This window comes from Hyperoodon ampullatus (assembly GCF_949752795.1).
Source record: "Hyperoodon ampullatus genome assembly, chromosome: 4".
In the NCBI taxonomy this organism is placed as follows: Eukaryota; Metazoa; Chordata; class Mammalia; order Artiodactyla; family Ziphiidae; genus Hyperoodon; species Hyperoodon ampullatus.
Window position 1 is genome coordinate 81159801 of NC_136917.1, and position 22135 is coordinate 81181935.

The window sequence follows — 22135 nt, forward strand, 5'->3', positions numbered from 1 at the left end:
TAACAGAGAATAATATGTACACAAGAAATAAACTTCAGAAGCACTGGGCTCTTGTCTTTTATCATATTCATCTTCTGCCTTCATTTTGTACAGAGAATATCACCGAAATATTTTGTGCACATATACTACCTTTAATTTCCCACAATATCTCATGTCTTCCAAAAGGATGCTGCTCCCCAGCCATAATTCCCTGGAACATTTGTGGTTCCCATGGATTAAGGCTCAAAGGAAATATTAGATTACTCTGGAATTCTTTTTTTTTTTTTTTGCGGTATGTGGGCCTCTCACTGTTGTGGCCTCTCCCGTTGCGGAGCACAGGCTCCGGACGCGCAGGCTCAGCGACCATGGCTCACGGGCCCAGCCGCTCCGCGGCATGTGGGATCTTCCCGAACCGGGGCACAAACCCACGTCCCCTGCATCGGCAGGCGGACTCTCAACCAGGGAAGAGAGTCTTCCCTGCGCCACCAGGGAAGCCCTGGAATTCTTAATTATTATAGTTTCTAGGGGAAGGAAACATTTAAACATCCTTTGTGATGTTCCTTTGCTAAAGAAGCATTCTCCTAGTATAAATAATAGTGATAGTTTTTATTTGCTAATTATTTACTAATGTGAAAAGCCCTTCACAAAAAGCACCTTATTTAACCCTCACAGCAACCCCATAAGAAAAATACTGACCCATTTAAAGATGAGGAAACTGAGATTCAAAAAAGTTAATCAACTTGCCTAAGACCACACAACTGGAAAATGGTATAATCAAGTTTGACTCTAAAACATACACTCTTAACTACGTGTGAAGGGATATCCCCATTAGGAACCCAATTAAGACAAAAACAACTTTTCCTTAAATTATTTATAAAGTCAAATAGAAACTATGGGATTTCTGAGTATACTATCAGAATTAATTAACTTTATGTCTTATATCGTACTCTGGGGATATTAATAAAATGGAGCAATAATAGTATTTTCAGCAAATTGTTCTGGAACAACTGGACATCCATATGCAAAAAAAAAAAAGCTAGACACAGAACTTATACCCTTCACAAAAATTAACTCAAAATGGGTCATAGACCTAAATGTTAAAACACAAAACTTTAAAACTCCTAGAAGAAAATATAGGAGAAAACTCAGATGACTTTGGGTATGGTAATGACTTTTTAGATACAACACCAAAAGCATAATCCTTGAAAGAAATAATAAGTTGAATTTCATTAAAATTAAAAACTTATGCTCTGTGAAAGATAATGTCAAGAGAATGAGAAGACAAGCTATGGACTGGGAGAAAATATTTGCAAAAGACACATGTGATAAAGGACTGCTATCCAAAATATACAAAGAATTCTTAAAACTCAATAATAAGAAAACAAACAACTTGATTAAAAAAGGGACCTAAGTCCTCAAAAGACACCTCAACAGAAAAGATACACAGATGGCAAATAAATCTATGAAAATATACTCCACATCATATATCATCAGGGAAACACAAATTAAAACAGTGAATTGTTTTAATACTGCACACCTATTAGAATGGCCAAAATCCAAAACACTGGCTGGCAAGGATGTGGAGTAACAGGAATTCTCGTCCATTGCTGAGGGAAATGAAAATGGTACAGCTACTTCAGGAAACAGTTTGGCAATTTCTTACAAAACTAAATATACTCTTACCATATTATCCTGAAATCATGCTCCTTGGTGTTTACCCAAAGGAGCTGAAATATTATGTCCACACAGAAGCCTGAACATGGATGTTTATAGCAGCTTTATTCACAACTGCCAAAACTTGGAAGGAACCAAGTTGTCCTTCAGTAGATGAATGGACAAATAAACTTGGTACATCCAGACAATGGAATATTATGCAGCAATAAAAAGAAATGAGCTTGGGCTTCCCTGGTGGCGCAGTGCTTGAGGGTCCGCCTGCCAATTCAGGGGACACAGGTTCGTGCCCCGGTCCGGGAAGATCCTACGTGCCGTGGAGCGGCTGGGCCCGTGGGCCATGGCCGCTGAGCCTGCGGGTCCGGGGCCTGTGCTCCGCAACGGGAGAGGCCACAGCAGTGAGAGGCCCGCGTACTGCAAAAAAAAAAAAAAAAAATGAAATGAGCTTGGGACTTCCCTGGTGGTGCAGTGGTTAAGAATCCGCCTGTCAATGCAGGTGACATGGGTTCGAGCCCTGGTCTGGGAAGATCCCACATGTCGCAGAGCAACTAAGCCCATGTGCCACAACTACTGAGCCCACATGCTGCAACTACCGAAGCCCGTGTGCCTAGAGCCCATGCTCTGCAACAAGAGAAGCCACTACAATGAGAATCCCGCACACGGCAACAAACAGTAGCCCCCACTCGCCTCAACTAGAGAAATGCTGTGTGCAGGAATGAAGACCCAACGCAGCCAAAAATAAATTTAAAAAAGAAAAGAAAAAAATGAGCTTGGGCAAACCTCGCTGTCTGGAGGACATCGCCACTTCCCGCTTACCCACAGCAAAAGTAACACTAAAGCAGTTCATGAGAAAGCGACAAGTTCTCCTCCTCCACAGAAGGATTTTGCAGGCAATTTGGCAAGTTCCAAATGATTGTGATCACAAATACCTGAAGGACTGGACAAGGGAAGAATTCAAAAGAAACTAAAGTGCCACTGAAGAGGATACAATCCAGATGATGATTACTCAAGGCAATACGCAGCTCAAGGAGTTAGAAAAAATACTTGATTTAGCCAGATCTTAACTACAGCATTATTCTGAAAGGTTTTCAAAGTCTCCATGTGTTTAGTTGAGCTTAGGCTCAACAATGGGCAAGCCAAACCCAAGTGAAACTGTTTGTATGTAGAGCCCTTGAGCAAAACAGCAGAACATGGAGCGTGACATAGCAGAGTGATCCAAGAAAAGTGCATCAGAGCAATTGCCATAGCACTGAAAAACATGCCTTGTATTTTGAAAATATTTCTAGATGTGTCAGCAGTTTTTGTAAGAAGCAAAAATTACTACAACAGATTGTCAGCATATAAAAAGATGTTCAACACCATTAATCAATCATCAGGGAAGTGCAAATCAAAACCAGCAAGAGATACTATTCACACCCACTAGAATGGCTATAATTAAAAAGGGAGAGAATTGCAAACAGTGGTGAAGATGTGGAGAGGTTGGAACTCTGATACATTGGTGGTGAGACTATAGAGTTGTGCAGCCACTTTGGAAAACAGACTGTCAGTTGCCCAACAGGTTAAACAGCATTGTTCATAATAGCCAAAGAGTGGACAATCCAAATGCCCATCAACTGATTAATGGATAAGTAAAACATGGTATACCCATATAATAAAATACTATTTAGCAAACAAAAAGGAATGAAGCACTGATACATGCTACACCTGGATGAACCTTGGAAACATTATTAAGAGGCCAGTCACAAAAGATCACATATTGTATGATTCCATTTATATGAATGCACAACACTGAATATATGAAAATCTATTGAATTATACATCTTACATGTATGGTATGTGAATTCCCCCCTCCCTTTTTTTGAGATATAGTTGACATATAACATTGTGTGAGTCAATAAAGCTGTTTTAAAAAACAGTGTGAGATGTAGGGCTGGAGGTGTACTGACCTCAGGAGACACCCTGGATAAAACATGAAAAATCAAATTTTCGTCTTCCAGAGGCTAATTTTATTCTCATGGACAAGCTTTTACCTTCATCTCTATAAAACAGTTTAATTTTATTCACATATGTCTCTGATTATCTTCTCTGAATTATAGGTTAAATCTGTTGTTTATTTAGCCCAAGAGATTTATTTAGCAATTTCTACTCACGTTTGGAACCATGGTCATTAACTAAGATGTTGGCCAGAACAGAAATGCTGGTGAGACACATTTTATTCATCATCTTTATCAGTATTTTGGATAAGGCAAATTAACTTTCTGGGTGTTCCTTGTAGACTATACTATTGTTTGAATGTTAAAGTTTTGTTCCTAAAATTTAATTTTAAGATGTTTGAATGTTCGATTTATGTATATGAACTACATAAATCAATCTTTTTTATATTAGAATTTTTTTAAATACAGAGGCTTTCTATCATATGAGAAGTGGCTAGGGCTATTTATTATTTAACCTATTGACTGCCACAGTGTCATTTTTCCTCTTTAAAGTGTGCCATCGAAATTTTAAATTCATGGCACAGGCATTGCTGCAGATGTGTCTGCAGAGACAGATGACTTTCTAATGTTTGAGGAAGGCAAAACATATTTCCTGGTATTTGTATTACTGTAGTCACGCCTCTCCTCTCAGGAGAAGCTGAGTGACAGAGACCCATACTTACATAACTAAATTATCTGTCTTTTATGGAATAAGTAAGGAAAATTCGAGTAAAAAAAAAACCAAAGGAAAGAGCTCACATGTGCCTTGAAAGAAGTTGGATTATGTAGAATAAGGATCAAAAGCAAAGTGTCACTCTGTGCCAAGCTAGAAATTGCTACAGGCTATTTCCTTCCTTGAGTCAGACATATGAGAAATACTTTTAGGATTAAATGAAATTTACTACTTTTATTTGCTGAGAAGAGTAAATCACTTTTTTTTAATTAAAAAAATTTTTTTGGCCACGTCGGGTCTTCGCTGTGCGCGCGGGCTTTCTCTAGTTTTAACGAGTGGGGGCTACCGTCTGTTGCGGTGCGCGGGCTTCTCATTGCGCTGGCTTCCCTTGTTGCAGAGCACAGGCTATAGGTGCACAGGCTTCAGTAGTTGTGGCATGTGGGCTCAGTAATTGTGGCTCGCGGGCTCTGGAGTGCAGCCTCAGTAGTTGTGGCGCATGGGCTTAGTTGCTCCGCGGCACGTGGGATCTTCCTAGACCGGGAATCCAACGATGTCCCCTACATTGGCAGGCAGATTCTTAACCACTGCACTACCTGGGAAGTCCCAGTAAATCACTTTTATTCAGCCCATTTTGTATTTTTTAAAAAAGTGCTTTGCTGTAAAAGAAAGAAAGAAAGAGAGAAAAAGAAGGTAGGAAGGAAGGAAGAGAAAGAAAGAGAGAAAGAAAGAAAGAAAAAGATAGGAGATTGAAAAGCTCATGCCATGAAAAGGCATGGAAGAACTTTAAGTTCATAATACTGAGTGAAAGAACCTAATCTGAAGAGTTTATATACTGATTCCAACTATATGACATTTTGAAAAAGGCAAAACTATGGAGACAGTAAAAAGATCAATCACTGAGGGGGGCAGGAAAGGATTATTAAGTGAAGCACAGAGAATTTTTAGGGCAGTGAAAACACTGTATGATACCATAATGCTGCATACATGTCATTACATATTTGTCCAAATCCATAGAATGTACACCACCAAGAATAAACTCTAATGTAAACTATGCACTCTGGGTGATAATGATGTGTCAATGTAGGTTCATCAATTGTAACAAATGTAGCACTTGGGGCAGAGGATGGGAGGATGTTGATAATGGAGGAGGCTATGCATGTGTGAGGGTAGGGGTATACGGGAAATCTCTGTACCTTCCTCTTAATTTTGCTGTGAACCTACAACTTCTCTAAAAGAAAAGGCTTTTTAAAAAGCTCTGGTGGGGCTTCCCTGGTGGCGCAGTGGTTGAGAGTCTGCCTGCCGATGCAGGGGACACGGGTTCGTGCCCCGGTCTGGGAAGATCCCACATGCCGCGGAGCGGCTGGGCCCGTGAGCCATGGCCACTGGGCCTGCGCATCCGTAGCCTGTGCTCCGCAACGGGAGAGGCCACAACAGTGAGAGGCCCGCGTACCGCAAAAAAAAAAAAAAGCTCTTGTGTAAAACAATATGCATATAGTTGTATTCTGGAGAGTATAACTTATGGAAATGCAATATATTTGACAATAACTGCACAAAGAACATAGGTGGGAGTAAAGCCATATTGGAGTAAGAAAATAACACCAGATGGTAACTCACAGGAATTATTCCCACAGGAATAAATGAAGAGAACTACATATGGTGGATAAGAAAGAATATAACAAACTCTATAAATACATACTTTTCTCTCCTGTCTTCTCTCAACTTCTTTAAAATGTATAAAAGTATATAAAGTAATAATTACAACAATGTATTTTGGGGTTTATAACATATATATGTAATGTATATATATATAACAATAATAGCACAAAAAGGGGAAAGAAGAATAGAACTATATAGTGTGACATTTATATATCTTAGTGAAATTAAGTTAGTATAAATCTGAAGTAGATGCTGATAAGTTAAAATGCATATGGTAAGTCTACCATTATGAAAATATATCCAAAAAAATTTTTTTAATCATTAAAGGAATTAAAATTTATGCTAGGCACTTCCCTGGTGGTCCAATGATAAAGAATCCATCTTACAATGCAGGGGATGTGGGTTCGATCCCTGGTCAGGGAACTAAGATCCCACATGCCACGGGGCAACTAAGCCCACGTGCCACAACTACTGAGCTCACGCGCCTCGACAAGAAAGCCCATGTGCTGCAAACTACAGAGCCCACGTGCCCTGGAGCCCACGTGCCACAACTACAGAGCCCATGCGCACTGGAGCTTGTGCACCAAAACTAGAGAAGAGAAAACCCACACGCCATGACTAGAGAGAAGCAGGCACACCACAACAAAGAGCCCATGTGCCGCAATCAAAGATCCCACATGCCTCAGCGAAGATCCCATGTGCCACAACTAAGACCCAATGCAGCCAAAAAAAAGCTAAAAATATTTACTTGATGCAAAAGAAAGCAGTAAGAAGGAGCAGTGGAACAAAGAAGACATGACGCATGTAGGGAAAAAAAAGTAGAATATCAGATGCAGAGATTGTCAAACTGGATTAAGAAAAAAGCAAGATCCAACTATGTGCTGTCTACAGTAAACATACTTTAGATTCAAAATACAAATAGGTTGAAAATAAAAGGGTAAAAAATATATTTATACCATGCAAATAGCAATTAAAGAAACCTGCAGTGGCTATAATAATATCAGATAAAATAGACAGTGAAACAAAAAATGTTACCAAAAATAAAGATAGACATTTTATAATAATAAAAAGGTCAATCCATCAGGAAGATATAATAATTATAAATATATGCACCTAATAACATGAACCAAAATACATGGAGCAAACACTGACTATTCAATGATAGTAGATAGAGATTTCAATATTCTATTTTCAATAATGGGTATAACCCAAGAGAATTGAAATACATGCTCACATAAAATTTGTGCTGCTATAAAAATTTGTACACAAATGTTTATAGCAGCATTATTCATAATGGCCAAAAGATGGAAACAACCGAAGTATCCATCAACTTATGAATGGATAACAAAATGTGGTGTATCTATATAATGCAATATTATTCAACCATAAAAAAAGAATATCAGTACACGCTATAAGATGAATGAACTTTGAAAGCACCTTGCTAAGTGAAAGAAGCCAGTCACAAAAGACCATATCTACATATTGCATGATTCCATTTATATGAAATGTTCAGAATAGGCAAATCTATAGAGACAGGAAGCAGATTAATGGTTTCCAGGAATAGGGGAAGAAGGGAATTGAGACTGACTGCTAATAGGTAGGGGGTTTCTTTTGTGGATGAGGAAAATGTTCTGGAATTAGATAGTGGTGATAATTGCACAATATAGTGAGTATACTAAAAACCACTGAATTGTACACTTTGGTGAATATTTTGATATGTAAATTTATATCTCAATAAAAGGAGGAGAGGGGAGTAACGAGAAGGAAGAAGAAGAAAGGTGCAGGCATTTCATCTTAAGAAAGCAAGGGGAAGAAAGTGTCTCAAGGAGAGTGTTGTTATAAGTGTGAAAGTTTCTGAAAGTACAAGTTAGATCAGAATGGCAAAGGGTCTTGTATTCAAGAGTGGAAGTGAAATTCAAAATGCAATGGCTTGAGAAGTGACTGGGTGATGACAAAATGGAAACACTCTGAGATATTTTGTTGTGGGCGAAACAATAATGATCGGTAGTAATCGGAGGGGAAAGGGAGCCAGGGAGTGTTTTTTAGTGATGAGAAAGACTTAGGTAAGTGTTGAGAAACAGTTCTTCACGGGCCTCACATTTCTACATGTCTTGTAGAGGTACTAACTGCCTTTTTTCAGAGCTATCTCTTCAAGGATGTTTGTGAATAGTCTTGGAAGATAGAAATAATGTTTTCCTTGGAGCAAAAGGTAGATTTATTTACTCTCCAGTAAACAAGATAATGTCTCTCTCTGGAGCAAAGATCAGACAGACTTACTGCCCATCATAAAAGGCTCAGGTACCTTAGTTTTGGGATTTTCCCCCTGTTATGTACCCTATTACTTCTGCAGGTATCACCTGACCCCCTTCACAATGTCCTTTGGGAACTGGGGCTCAGGGAACTATAGTTCCCTGATGCTTATGCTGATGCATATGCTGCTTGCTATGCTGTGACTAATAGTCACTTGTCTCTGAAAAACTAAATAATGCATAGAACAACTCAGCACAGGATAAGCAGAAAATAAAAGACTTGAACAATGCTAAAAACCAACTACACCTAATAGATATCTATTGACTACTCCACTCAACAGTATTAGAATATATATTCTTAACAAGAGCTCATGGAACATTCTTTATTATAAACTATATGCTAGGCCATAAAAGAAGCTTCAATAAATTTAAAAGCATTGAAATGACAAAGTATGTTCTCTAATCACAGTGGAATGGAATTAGAAACCAATAACAGAAAAAATTGGGGAAATTCTCAAATATATGGAAATTAAACAACATAGTCCTAAATAGTCAATGAGTCAAAGAAGTCAAGAGAAACTTAAAAATATTTTGAGATGAGTGAAAATGAAAACACAATGTACTAAAACTTATGGGATGCTGCTGAAGTAGTACTTAGAAATTTATAGGTGTAAATGTTTATATTAAAAAAAATAAGATCTCACATGATGTATATGTCAAATCATTTTGCTCTACATCTTAAACTTATCCAGTGCTGTATATCAATTATATCTCAATAAAACTGGAAGGAAAAAAAAATTTTTTAATTAAAAAAATAAGTGAGATCTCACATCAATAGCCTAACCTTCCACTTTAATACACTTAAGAACAAAGTAAACCTAAAGCAGGGAAAATAATAAAGATTAGAATGGAAATTAATCAGGTAGAGAATAGAAACAAAGTAGAGAAAAATCAACAAAACCAAAAGTTGGTTCTTTGAAAACTTTAATAAAAATTGGTAAATCTTTAGCTAGACTGACCAATAAAAAATTAGAGGGCTTCCCTGGTGGCACAGTGGTTAAGAATCTACCTGCCAATGCAGGGGACACGGGTTCAAGCCCTGATCCGGGAAGATCCCACATGCCACGGAGCAGCTAAGCCCATGTGCTACAACTATTGAGCCTCTGCTCTAGAGCCCGTGAGCCACAACTGCTGAGCCTGTGTGCCACAACTAATGAAGCACACGTACCTAGAGCCCAAGCTCAGCAACAAGAGAAGCCACCGCAATGAGAAGCCACGCACTGCAACGAAGAGTAGCCCCGGCTCGCCACAATTAGAGAAAGCCTGCTAGAAGCAAAGAAGACCCAATGCAGCCAAAAATAAAATAAATAGGGAAGACTCAAGTTAATAAAATTAGGAATAAAAGAGGAGACATCACTACTGACCCTAGAGACACACAAATAAATGGATGCATCAAAATGAGGCTGCCAACTTTTCCAAAGTGAAAGTGAGCACAACTTTCCCATCCTCTAGCATCCATCTCTTTGAAGCACAGAATGAAAAGCTGCTTACAAAGGCATTACTGAAAGCCCCTAAGATTAGTGGTTTTAAAATTGCTTGGAAATCTGCCAACATAGGACAAAAGGCACTGCAACCTACCTACCCAAGATGTTCCCATCTCCTGCTGGAAAAAAGAACTTGGTGATAACAAAGACTTAAAATAATGATGGTAACATTGCAGCAATTACACAAAAAATTACCATTACATAAAAACAAAATGATCCACAAAAGTAAAAATCATTAATTTATATTCATTATTTCAGGAACAGTGCAATAAAAACCGTGACCCACTCATGTCAGCATTGTTGATGGAGATAATATGGTTCAGTCTGAGAATTATGGAAATTCTGTTCTTTCTGTGCATCAGGTACAAAGGGAATTTTATGACACTCAGTGGTAGCCAGGTGTCTTGTATTAGTCTCCAGTAAACTCTGCTAACCAGTTAATTTTAGTATTCACTTAGTAAAATAAGTCTATATAATTGTGCACTAGTCACTCATAATAAAAAAAAATAGGACTTGCACAAAAAGGAATCCCAAATCCCATTAGTGTTTGGCAAATCTTATTTTGAGAATCATTGCTTTGCTTTGCAACTGCACATGGATTGCCATTTATCTACTTGGAAATATAACATATAACTCAGTGTCAGCAGGGCCTTCCCCCTGACCTTTCAGAAAAAATGGTGAAGTTGACTTGAACCCCAATCACATGGAAGTCCAAGCTCTTCTCATGATTTCTATAAGTTTCACGGGTGGGATGCAGGTGGACACATTTCACAATCTCATGATCACTTTCTTTTGATTCTCTCTTCCATGTGAGAGGCCTCTGTGCTGCATAACAGCAATGCAGATGAGAAATTCAGTACCTCTTTAAATCCCACCATCAACAACAAAATCCCCTCAGAAAGATGTTTTGGGAAGATGTGTAGGAAGGTGGAGGAAGAGTGAAAGGACAGCCACACAAACACTTGCAAATAAAGGATTAGGTTTCTCATTCTTAAAATGTTCTTCACCTACCACTTTCTCCACTCCCTTCCTTCCCCTTCTGCCTGCCCCTCTCCCTCCCCAACCTTGGAGTTTCACCAATACTCTCCACCTAGTCCCAGCCAGTCCCCATTTTGTTTGTTCATCTTGATCCTCCTATTCTCCCTGCTTTTGGTTTTTTTCTCTCCCTTGTTTAGAACAACAAACCAATTCAACCCAGCCTCTCAGAGTGAAGAGCTTTAATACTTTTCCAAAGGCATGGCACCTGTGAATGAATGCTCAGGTCTTTGGGGTCTCACCTTCAGCTTATTCCCATGGCTGATATAGAAACTTTTCCTTGAGAATCACCTGTGACTGGCATGTAAGATTATGTGAGAACATGGCCAGTGATGCTGAGCTACCTGGTTAGATAAGGGGTCAGAAACATTTCTCAAGAAAGGCAGTAATTTTCCCAGAAGAAGGTAGTGGGAGTGTGGTGCAAAGAAAGAACTAAATGTTTAGTAAATATTTGCTGAAGAAGAAGGAGCTCATGGAGTAGGCAAGTGATGGGAAAGAGACGAGTAATGGGACAGGATAAAAAGCTAAAGTGGAGAGGGATTTCCCTGGTGGTCCAGTGGTTAATACTCTGTGCTTCCACTGCAGGGAGTTTGATCCCTGGTCGGGGAACTAAGATCCCACATGCTGTGCAGAGTGGTCAAAAAAAAAAAAAAGCTAATGTGGAGAGATTACCCCTTTTCAAGAGGAAGGAGCCTCTTTTACTGAGATAGCCTGAAAGGAGATAAGAATGTGCAAGTAAGATGCATTTGGAGGGGGCAAGGTTGGTCATTTGAGGGCATACTTATGCAATGACTTGGATTTTCTCAAGGAAGTCAGGAACAAAGTCATCTACTGACTGAGGCCAGAGGTAAAAGAGGGCTCAGGATTATGATTGGAGATAATTATTTACCAGTGTTTCTCATCTATAATGTTGTACAATCTTGTTCACCATATGCACCCACCTATGAATAGGAACATATGAAAAATATGATGGCATGGATCCTGAGCTGTGATTTTGAGTCCAGTAAAACAGAAGGACATGAAGGCAAGTCAGCAAATACCGCAATGGACCAAAAATGCCATCAAGGGGAAGATGGTAAATTGGAAGAAAACTAAATGGCTCAGAGGACTGGACATGGATAAGATTAGATATATTGGGAGAAAAGAGTGAGGTACAAGAATAAGAGATTGTTGACAGAGGTTACTCTGTTAATATTTAGGGTATATCACTGAAGATCAGCTTTAAATTATGACAGAGTATGGCCCATGGGAACTGTTTTTGTGGGCTATAAATGAAGATGCGTGGCATTGAGGAGGATGAGGAACTCAGAAGCTAGGATATTTGATTGGCGATGGACAGTCAGACATTTCAGAATGTGTTCAGCTAGAGATGAAGACTGAGCCAAGTGCAAAGACCTTGCAGGAGAGAGACCAGGAGGCTGGAATATGGCAATAACAAAATTGTGGTGGAGGAGAAGAAAACATTCATATTTCATAAAAGTAGTTTTAATTCTTAAAATGAAGTCATAATTTACATGGAATAAATACTAAAAAATCACTCATTTTGTAGGAATCAGAGTTGATCCTCAAGCGAGGATGGGTAAGAGAAAATATGATGCTAGTGGCATAACAGCAGAGAGAAAAGGTGATCACGACCACAGTGTTTGACTTTGATACTTCAAAAAGATCAAGACAGGGCTTCCCTGGTGGTGCAGTGGTTGAGAGTCCGCCTGCAGATGCAGGGGACACGGGTTCATGCCCCAGTCCGGGAAGATCCCACATGCCGCAGAGTGGCTGGGCCCATGAGCCATGGCCGCTGAGCCTGCGCGTCCGGAGCCTGTGCTCCACAACAGGAGAGGCCACAACAGTGAGAGGAAAAAAAAAGATCAAGACAGAACTCTAATGCCTGAAAGGATAGTGTGTCCAGATTTTGTTTTCTAAATAAAGCCTAAAATGTGTATGGGTTGAGTGCCTGCTTACACAAGTTGTACTCTTAGAAAGTCTTATAGTGATAGATTTTGGAAGTTACTGAAACAGTTAAAGCAAGGAATGCTGCTCTAAAACTGGGTAAACAATAACAAAATGATACAAATGAACTTATATACAAAACAGAAATAGAACTACAGACATAGAAAACAAAGTTATGGTTACCAAAGGGGAAAGGTAGGGTATAAATTAGGAGGTTGGGATGAACATATACACACTACTATATATAAAATAGATAACTTATAAGGACCTACTGTATAGCACAGGGAACTCTACTCAATATTCTGTAATAACCTATATGGGAAAAGAATCTGAAAAAGAATGGACATATGTATATGTAAATATAACTGAATCACTTTGCTGTACACCTGAAACTAACACAACATTGTAAATCAACTAGACTTCAATTAAAAAAAAGCATTTCCACAGACCAAAAAAAAAAAAAAGCTGGATAAACAAATGTGTTCATTGAAAATCAAACACACACACACACACACACACACACACACACACACACACACCATAGGCCTAATCCTCACTCTAAAAGGCAATTACCATGCAGAAGAAACAGATGGTTGAACAAACAAATAACTTAAAACTGCTTGAAAAAGTTTTCTTTCTGGATTAAAAATTCACGGTGGAATTAAGGAGATAAATTATAGAGGAGAGCATATTTGGACCTGATGAGCAGAGCAATGTAAAAGCTCGAGAAACTTTTGCTCTGTTTCTTCGGACCACATTGGCCCTCAGGGGAAATGGAATTTTGCCTCTTATTTGACACTCTGTCTGAGTTGATTTTGCAGATCAGCATCTTACAAAGAACTGTTTACCCATCCATCAGAATTCCACCAATCAATGAACAGGGAACTTCTCTCAGGCTACCAAATTACTGGCCAATCCTAAGAAAGAAGATAAATATTGAATTTTCCTTTTCAGTCATTACCCATTAGGTTTCTGGGACAAAATGTAAGGAAGGAATAATTCCTGAAAAGGAAGACATCTGAACATGTGATAAATCAAAAGTTTCTGTTTATGACCTCAATCAGCAAAGATTTCACTGTTAACTATTTGCAAACCAAAGTTGTTAAAATTATACAAATAATGAAAAGTTTGTTTTAAATGCCAGAGTATGATATAAAAAGAAAGTGAAAATTTCCCTGATGAACTAGAATTCAGTCCATTCATTGACTCAGTTATTCAAGATATATTTATGCTAGACACCAGAGATATTGGTGAGCATCAATGAAAAAAATGATTCATAAAAATGAATTCATAAAATTCATAAAAATGAATATGAATTTCATTCATAAAAATGAAATTATTTTTAGCAAAAGTTACTTGCAAATATTAAGGCCTAGATACTCCAGGTAGGAGACAGGTATGTTTCTTGTTTTTCAGTCCTTTGGAGAACTTCAGATTTAGTCTTATCTGAATTTATTCCAATAATTAAATGTTTGTGAATCTGATTTGGCATATCACCTTAATTGATGCAACAACATCAGTGTTTAGAAATAAAATGAGCCAGGCAGCAAGCCAAAAGAAATACTCCTATTGCTTGTCTGCTGAAAAAGTAGTTCATTTTCAGCACCTCTTAAAATGGGAATGCATCTTGCTTAGTCCAGAGACAGAGGGGGAAAAATCACACACACAAAACCTATCAAAGCTCTTTTGATAGAACTTGTTTGCTTGGGAACTGCAGGATTGTTGTTGAATGGCTGTACATTTCATTAGTTAAGACTCTAATTTAGAGGGAAGAATAATACAGTCATCTGCAGTCTCTAAAGTTCTGTCTGATTAACCTCTGATTAATGTTAACTAAGAAGAAAGATCTGCTATAAAAACTCACGCTATTAAAACTGGAACTGAAAACCATAACAGTGAAAACTGCAAGCTTTCTTAGTGTCATGTTGTGTGCTTTGAAAGCACCAGAGAATCCTTTCAGTCTTTATGGTGTGGGAATGCAGGCTTTTTTCTGGAGGAGAGCACATTCATGAGAGAAGGCACACACAGTGAGTATTAGACAAGGGCTTGGCCTGGGAGCAGATCCCAGGGTGAAATGGAGATTAGCTCAGCATTTATTCTGCTGGCTCTGTTGGTATTGCTGAGATTTTTATTTCCTCTACTCATGAATTTTGTGGGGAAATTGAGGATAGCACTCAGAAGGGTTGAATTCTAAATATCTGAAAAATAATGAGAGCTCAACACAGTTTCTAAGAGCCCTGATCTCTCTGAGCATTTTGATTGTGCCAGTAATTATAAATCTCATTTTAGCAGCCTATGCCCAGGAGGCTCCATGGAAGAAGGGAGAATGATTCTTCAGGGAAGCTATATTTGTACTAAAACTACTGAAGGTACATGGGCCCTGCCAAATTATTTTATTCATCTCCCAAATTTAAACTTAAACTTGCTGAATCTCCTAAAAGTTCCAATAAAAACTCATGCAATTGGCAAAAATTTTATACATGTTGATGCATAATACTGAAACCAGCTTATAAGCACTAATTTGAATGGAAAAAATAATTGTAACATTAAGGGAAAATGTATACAGAGACCCTGTGGGTTGCTGAAGAAGCAATGATACAAAAAAAAAAAGTAGTGGAGATAGATTTTTTTGTATTGGTCAACAGTTGCTATTAGGACATTGGGTTGCAAGTGCAGATATCTAGAAAAAAAATCATTTTAGGAAAAAAGGAATTGATTATGGGTCTAAACCCTGCTGGATCCAGAACCTCCAACAATATTGTTAGCAGTGACTCCCACACCTTCTCTCATTCTCCATCTCTGCTCTGCTTTCCTCTATGTTGGCTTCATTCTCAAGCAAGGCATTCTTCCCATTGTGTTGGAAAGGCGGTCATCACCAACTCCAGGCTTCATTCAACCAGGCTAGTAACTTCTAGGAAAGAGATTGTCTTCTTCTCAGTGGTTTCAGAAAAATCATGGGAATGATATTGACTGGCTTGACTGAGCAGGTGCCCATCCCTGCATCAATCTCCTGTAAGGTTGTGCTTTACTTAACCATGCCTGGATCATGGGCCCTACATAGAACTGGAAGATTGTGTCAGTATCTCAGGAAACAAAACTGTATGTAATCAGAAAGTGTTTGGAGTGGTTCCCCGAAGGCTCAATGGTATGCTGTTAGCAAAAGAAGAGGGAAAGGAGGTTGGTCAGGTAAACACAACAGGTTGCAAGAATTAGAGACAAGTTCAAGTTACCTCTAATGATAAGATTTCATTGCAAGAATTCATGTGAAAAAAAGGGAGGGCAGAAAACAATCTCAACCATCTTCGTGGAGAAATGAAGTATATATAGTTCCCTATACTGCTGTAGCTCCAGTAGTCTTACTACAACCCTGGGACAGAACATCCACTCTAGAAATTACCACATCCTAGAATCACAGAGTAGATAGTAGGACTCATCCATTTTGGTGCTTCTGTTTCTTCTGCTCTGCAGCTACTAATTCATTTCTGCTCTTCATTTTTTTTCTCTATTGACTTCTGTTTATTGCTTTCTCTCAATGCATTTCTCCTCTTCTGTGTTGCTGTTTTTGTTTTCTATTACATTAATTTCTGCTTTCAATATATTTCCTTCAATTTTCTTTAGAATTTCTGTATGGTTCTTTTTCTAGCAAATTTTTACTTGAATAGCTCATTAATTTTCCATCTTTCTTGTTTTCTAATATATGCAATTAAGGCTATAAATTACCCTCTAAGTTCTGCATTAGCTGTTAACTACAATTTTTGACATGTAGTGCTTTCTGTATCATTCAGTTCCAAATATTTTATAATTTTCAGTATAATTGTTTTCTTTAACCCACAGCTTCTAAAAAAATTTGTTATGGAGGTATACTATACATAAAGTACACAATTCTTTTTTTTTTTTTTTTTTTTGTGGTACGCAGGCCTCTCACTGTTGTGGCCTCTCCCGTTGCGGAGCACAGGCTCCGGACGCGCAGGCTCAGCGGCCATGGCTCACGGGCCTAGCCGCTCCGCGGCATGTGGGATCTTCCCAGACCGGGGTACGAACCCGTGTCCCCTGCATCGGCAGGCGGACTCTCAACCACTACGCCACCAGGGAGGCCCAAAGTACACAATTCTTAAGCGAGTAACCCAATCAAATTTATGTATGTATATACCTGTGTAGCCACTGCCTAGATCAAGATACAGAACATTTCTAGCATCCCAAAGAGGTCCCTTATGCCCCTTCCCCATAAATACATCCCTAGAGGTAACTACTGTTGACTTTAATTTCTTGGATTAGTTTTACCTCTTTTTGAACATCATCTGAATTGGAATCATGTATTCCATTCTATAACTGTGAGATTTATCCATGTTGTAGCAATGATTGGTTTTTCTTTCCTCTTCATTACTGGGAACAAATATACTCATTTGTCTATTCTACTCTTTTGTTTTTAATATTTATTTATTTTATTTATTTATTTTGGCTGCTCTGGATCTTAATTGCGGCATGCAGGATCTTCGCTGTGGCATGTGGTCTCTTAGTTGCAGCATGTGGACTTCTTAGTTGCAGCATGTGGACTCCTAGTTGTGGCATATGAACTCTTTAGTTGTGGCATGCATGCGGGATCTAGTCCCCTGATCAGGGATCATACCCAGGCCCCCTGCATTGGGAGCATGGAGTCTTACCCACTGGACCACCAGGGAAGTCCCTCATCTATTCTACTCTTGATGCATATTTAGGTTGTTTCTAATTTGGAGCTATTATGAATAAAACTACTATGGATGTTCTTTTAAGTGTCTTTTGGTGGACATATGTACTCATTTCTCTTGGATATATAACTAACATAAGAATTGCTGGTCATAGGGTAAGCATATTTTAGCTTTATTAGGTACTTCCAAACAGTTTTCCATGGTGGTTTTTACCAGCTTACACTCCCACCAGTAATGTGTGAGAGTTCTGATCATTTTACATCCCTTCAATATTTGATATTGTCCATTTTTCTTTTTTAATTTTAGCTATTCTGGTTGTGTATGTAATATCTCAAGGTCACTTTAGTCTACATTTCCCTGCTGACTATAATGTTGAACACCTTTTTTATATGCTTATTGACCATTTGCATATCTTGTTTTATGAACTATTTTTTCAGAACTTCTATTTCTAAATTGGATTAGTTGTCTTCCTCTCCTTGAGTTGTAAGAATTCTTCATACACTCTGATTATGAATCCTCTATCAGTTATATGTACTGTGAATTTCTTATTCCAGTATTTTCACTCTCTAAATGATATCTTTTGATGAATATAAGTTTATAACTCAATGAAATCTAATTTTTCTCTTTCAATGATAGTGCTTACTATGTCCTATTTAGGAAATTTTTGCTCACCCCAAGATCATGAAGATATTTTCTTCTAAAAGCTTCATTGTTTTACCTTTCACATTTAAGTTTATTACCCATTTCATATTAATTTTTGTAGATGGTATTATATAGGAATCAAAGTTCATTTTCTTTTCCATATAGTTATCAACTGATCCAACACCATTTATTGAAAAGAATATTGAAAAGATAACTCTCCCCTACCCCCAAAGAATTGCAGTGGTATTTTTCTGTGAGTCTCTTCTAGACTCTCATTTTGTTTCCATTGTTTAACATCCATGTGCCTATATCATATTGTCTTATTTAATATGCTTTATGATAAGTCTTAAAATCTGGTAGTCTAAATCCTCAAACTTTTTTCTCCTGCAAGATTGATTTGGTCATTCTAGATTCTTTGCATTACCATATGAATTTTTAAATCAGCTTGTCAATTTCCACAAACAAACAAAACCTGTTGAGATTTTGATTGAGATTACATTGAATCTAGATCAGTTTGGATAGAACTGATATTTAAAATTTTTTTAATTGACATATAGTTGATTTACAATGCTGTGCCAATCTCTGCTGTACAGCAAAGTGACTCAGTTATACACATATGTACATTCTTTTTTTTATATTCTTTTCCGTTATTGTTTATCACAGGATATTGAATATAGTTCCCTGTGCTATACATTAGGACCTTGTTGCTTTTCCATTCTAAATGTAATAGTTTCCTACTTGAGAATGGACTTGAGGATACGGGGAGGGGGAAGAGTAAGCTGTGACAAAGCGAAAGAGAGACATGGACATATATACAGTACCAAACGTATGGTAGATAGATAGTGGGAAGCAGCCGCATAGCACAGGGAGATCAGCTCGGTGCTTTGTGACCGCCTGGAGGGGTGGGATAGGGAGGGTGGGAGGGAGGGAGACGCAAGAGGGAAGGGATGTGGGAACAGATGTATATGTATGACTGATTCACTTTGTTATAAAGCAGAAACTAATAAAAAAATAAAATAAAATAAATAATAAATATAATAGTTTGCATCTACAAACCCCAAACTCCCAGTCCATCCCTCTCCCTCCCACCCTACCCCTTGGCAACCACAAGTCTGTTCTCTATGTGGATAGGAGTGATATTTAATCAATATTTAGTCTTCCAATCCATGAAAGTGGCATATCTCTCTGTTTACTTAGGCCTGCTTTAAATTACTCATTGAATTTTTTTTTCCCAGAGTTAATTTCTGGACGTTTGATTTTTTTTTAGCTATCAATACTATTTTTGACAGCTAAAATAGTGTTTTTTAGCTGTCAAAAATGGTATTTTAAAAATTTTGTATTCTGATATTCATTATTAGTATCATGTAGAAATACAATTGATTTTTGCATGTTGACCTTGCATCCAGTAACCTTACTAAATCCACATATGAATTTAAATAAGTTTTTGGTGTGGTGGGGGGTAGTTTAGATTTTCTACATACACATTCAGGTTAGGTGCAAATAATGACAATTTTATTACTTCCTTTCCAAACTCTACACCTTTTATTTCTTCTTGCTGTCCAGCACCCATGAATTTTTTTGTAATGTGTGTCTAAAAATTCCAAAACATATGAGGGTTTCTTCTCTCTTTTTATTGTTAGTTTCTAATTTTGCTGCACTCTTTCTGGAAAACAAGTTATATGACATCAATTCTTAAGAATTTATTAAGCCCCGCTTTGTGGCCTAGTATATGATATGAATTTTTGCTTATGTTACATGTTGCTTGGTTCCCAGACGCATGCAATCTAACTGTGGAGGAGGATCCACCATATATTGGCTGCTTATTTAAGGCATATGCCATATCCTGTAAGAGAGCATGCTAACCTTGAAGTTGCTTTCTTTGAGCTGGTGCCAGAATTGTGTCTTCAGTAGGCGATTCTGCTTTGCTAGCAATCCTGTGGCTAACTGGAGATGGGGCACATGGCAAGATCGTGAATTACATCAGTGTGAAATCATTGTCATACTTTCTTTGCTCTAAAGTATGTCTCCATACATGACTCAGTGGTCAGTACCCCACTCATTTTCCCATCAGTGTCCCTATTTTAATGTAACAGACTTTATGGGTTTGAGCATTTAACTGGTGCTGCAACCCATATAGTCAGACCCTAGGCTTGGTCCTCAGACACATCTTTTTTCAACTGTAGGAAATAAGGTACTCTTTTAAAGCTGCTATCAAGATTTTCTGACATAACCCAAGTTCTCATCCAATTATTTCATTTCTCCTTTTCCTTACTTCTGCCGTCTAGGCATATCAGAATAACCCAGAGTGCACCATAATCCCTCAAATCATTATTGTTGTCTCAGAAATCAAGTTCCACAGCCACTTGATTTCCCAGTACTTTGCCTTTCCATGTCATCATCAGTGACATTTTGAGTAATTGTGATACTACTGTATGTCAAGGATTACCCAGAGCCCCATTTTCTCTGTACTCTTCAAATATTGCACAAACCAGTTCTGATCTGATGCCATTTTAAAGATTCTGATTTGTTCTCTGGGGCCAGTTACACTACCAATTAATGAGCCAATCAGAGTCCCAGCAGGAAAAAGACAGTGCATTCAAACTGGATAAGTTAAAGAGAGTTTTACAAAAGGACAATTTATAAAAATGCAGGCAGTGTAAGGCAAACCACAAAGCATAGTGCAATATTCTGGGACTATGAACAGTAGCGTTTCATGAAGAGGTGAGGAGAGGGGGCAGTCATCAGAACCTAGTTTAGAGAATCACCTGATAGGAAAATAAGAACTTTGAGCAAGAGATGCTGTGCCAGCCCATGGCAGCCCTGACAGGAGGTAGCTGGGTGGATAAATACCTCAGGTCTACTCTTCTCCCTCTGTCTGATCTCCTACCAGGGATCTTCAAGCCCAAGCCTAAACACAAACAAAATTAATAGGGCAAGAATATATAGGATATATTTTTTAGAGCTGTTCATTTGCATAATGTTTTCTTATGTATTGTCATTATGCAACAAAAGCTACATAGGTTAGAAAAGATAAAAATTATCATCTCCTAACTTGCTGTCACGGCACCCTATGTATGTCTTTATTACCATAGCTCTCCTCACACTATTCTACTTGCCTGTTCTCCACTAGACTGTGAATACCTTGAGGACAGTGGCTATTTCTGTTTGGTTCTTATCACCTGTCACTGGAAGGGGCTCTGTGATAGCTGAATGAATAAGTGTGTTTCATCTTTGACCCTTAGCATTCAGAGGCTGGCACTGTAATTCCCTTTTTATTGGAGTGTGGTTCATTTCCCCAACTACTCTGGGGAAGCCCAAAGGCAGCTCCAGAGTCTTGCTCATAGTAGATGCTCAGTGCTTAAAACTGATGATCAGGATGCCTTCTTCCTGGGCCCAAGAAGAAGAACCGAGCCAATTAGTCTTGAGAAAACAAGCACATGCTGTTTGCAGCAGAAGAGATACAGATGGCGAGTAAGTAGGAAAAGATGGTCAACCTCACCATTGATCAAAGAGACACAAATGAAATGACAATTTGTCTTTTATGTATAAAACTAGCAAAGAGTAAAATGATGCAACAAACAAGGGCTTAATTTCCAAAATATACAAATAGCTCATACAACTCTATATCAAAAAAAAAACAACCCAATAAAAAAATGGGCAGAAGACCAAAACAGACCTTTCTCCAAAGGAGACATACAGATGGACAACATGCACATGAAGAGATGCTCAACATTGCTAGTTATTAGAGAAATACAAATCAAAACTGCAGTGAGGTATCACTTCACACAGGTCAGAATGGCCATCATCAAAACATCTACAAACAAGAAATGCTGGAGAGAGTGTGGAGAAAAGGGAACCTTCTTACACTGCTGGTGGGAATGTAGATTTGTGCAGCCACTATGGAAAACAGTCTGGAGGTTCCATAGGGAGGGTGGGAGGGAGGGAGACGTAAGAGGGAAGAGATATGGGAACATATGAATATGTATAACTGATTCACTTTGTTATAAAGCAGAAACTAACGCACCACTGTAAGGCAATTATACTCCAATAAAGATGTTAAAAAAAAAAAGACCAAATGCAG

The 22135-nt window shown here is 38.2% G+C and overlaps 1 pseudogene across 1 annotated transcript; it reads left to right on the forward strand.

Moving 5' to 3' along the window:
- Positions 1-2280: 2280 nt before the first annotated feature.
- On the forward strand, positions 2281-2714 carry LOC307051633 (LYR motif-containing protein 2-like; annotated as a pseudogene). Its single transcript has one exon. The product of its transcript is annotated as an LYR motif-containing protein 2-like (transcript).
- Positions 2715-22135: the final 19421 nt, after the last annotated feature.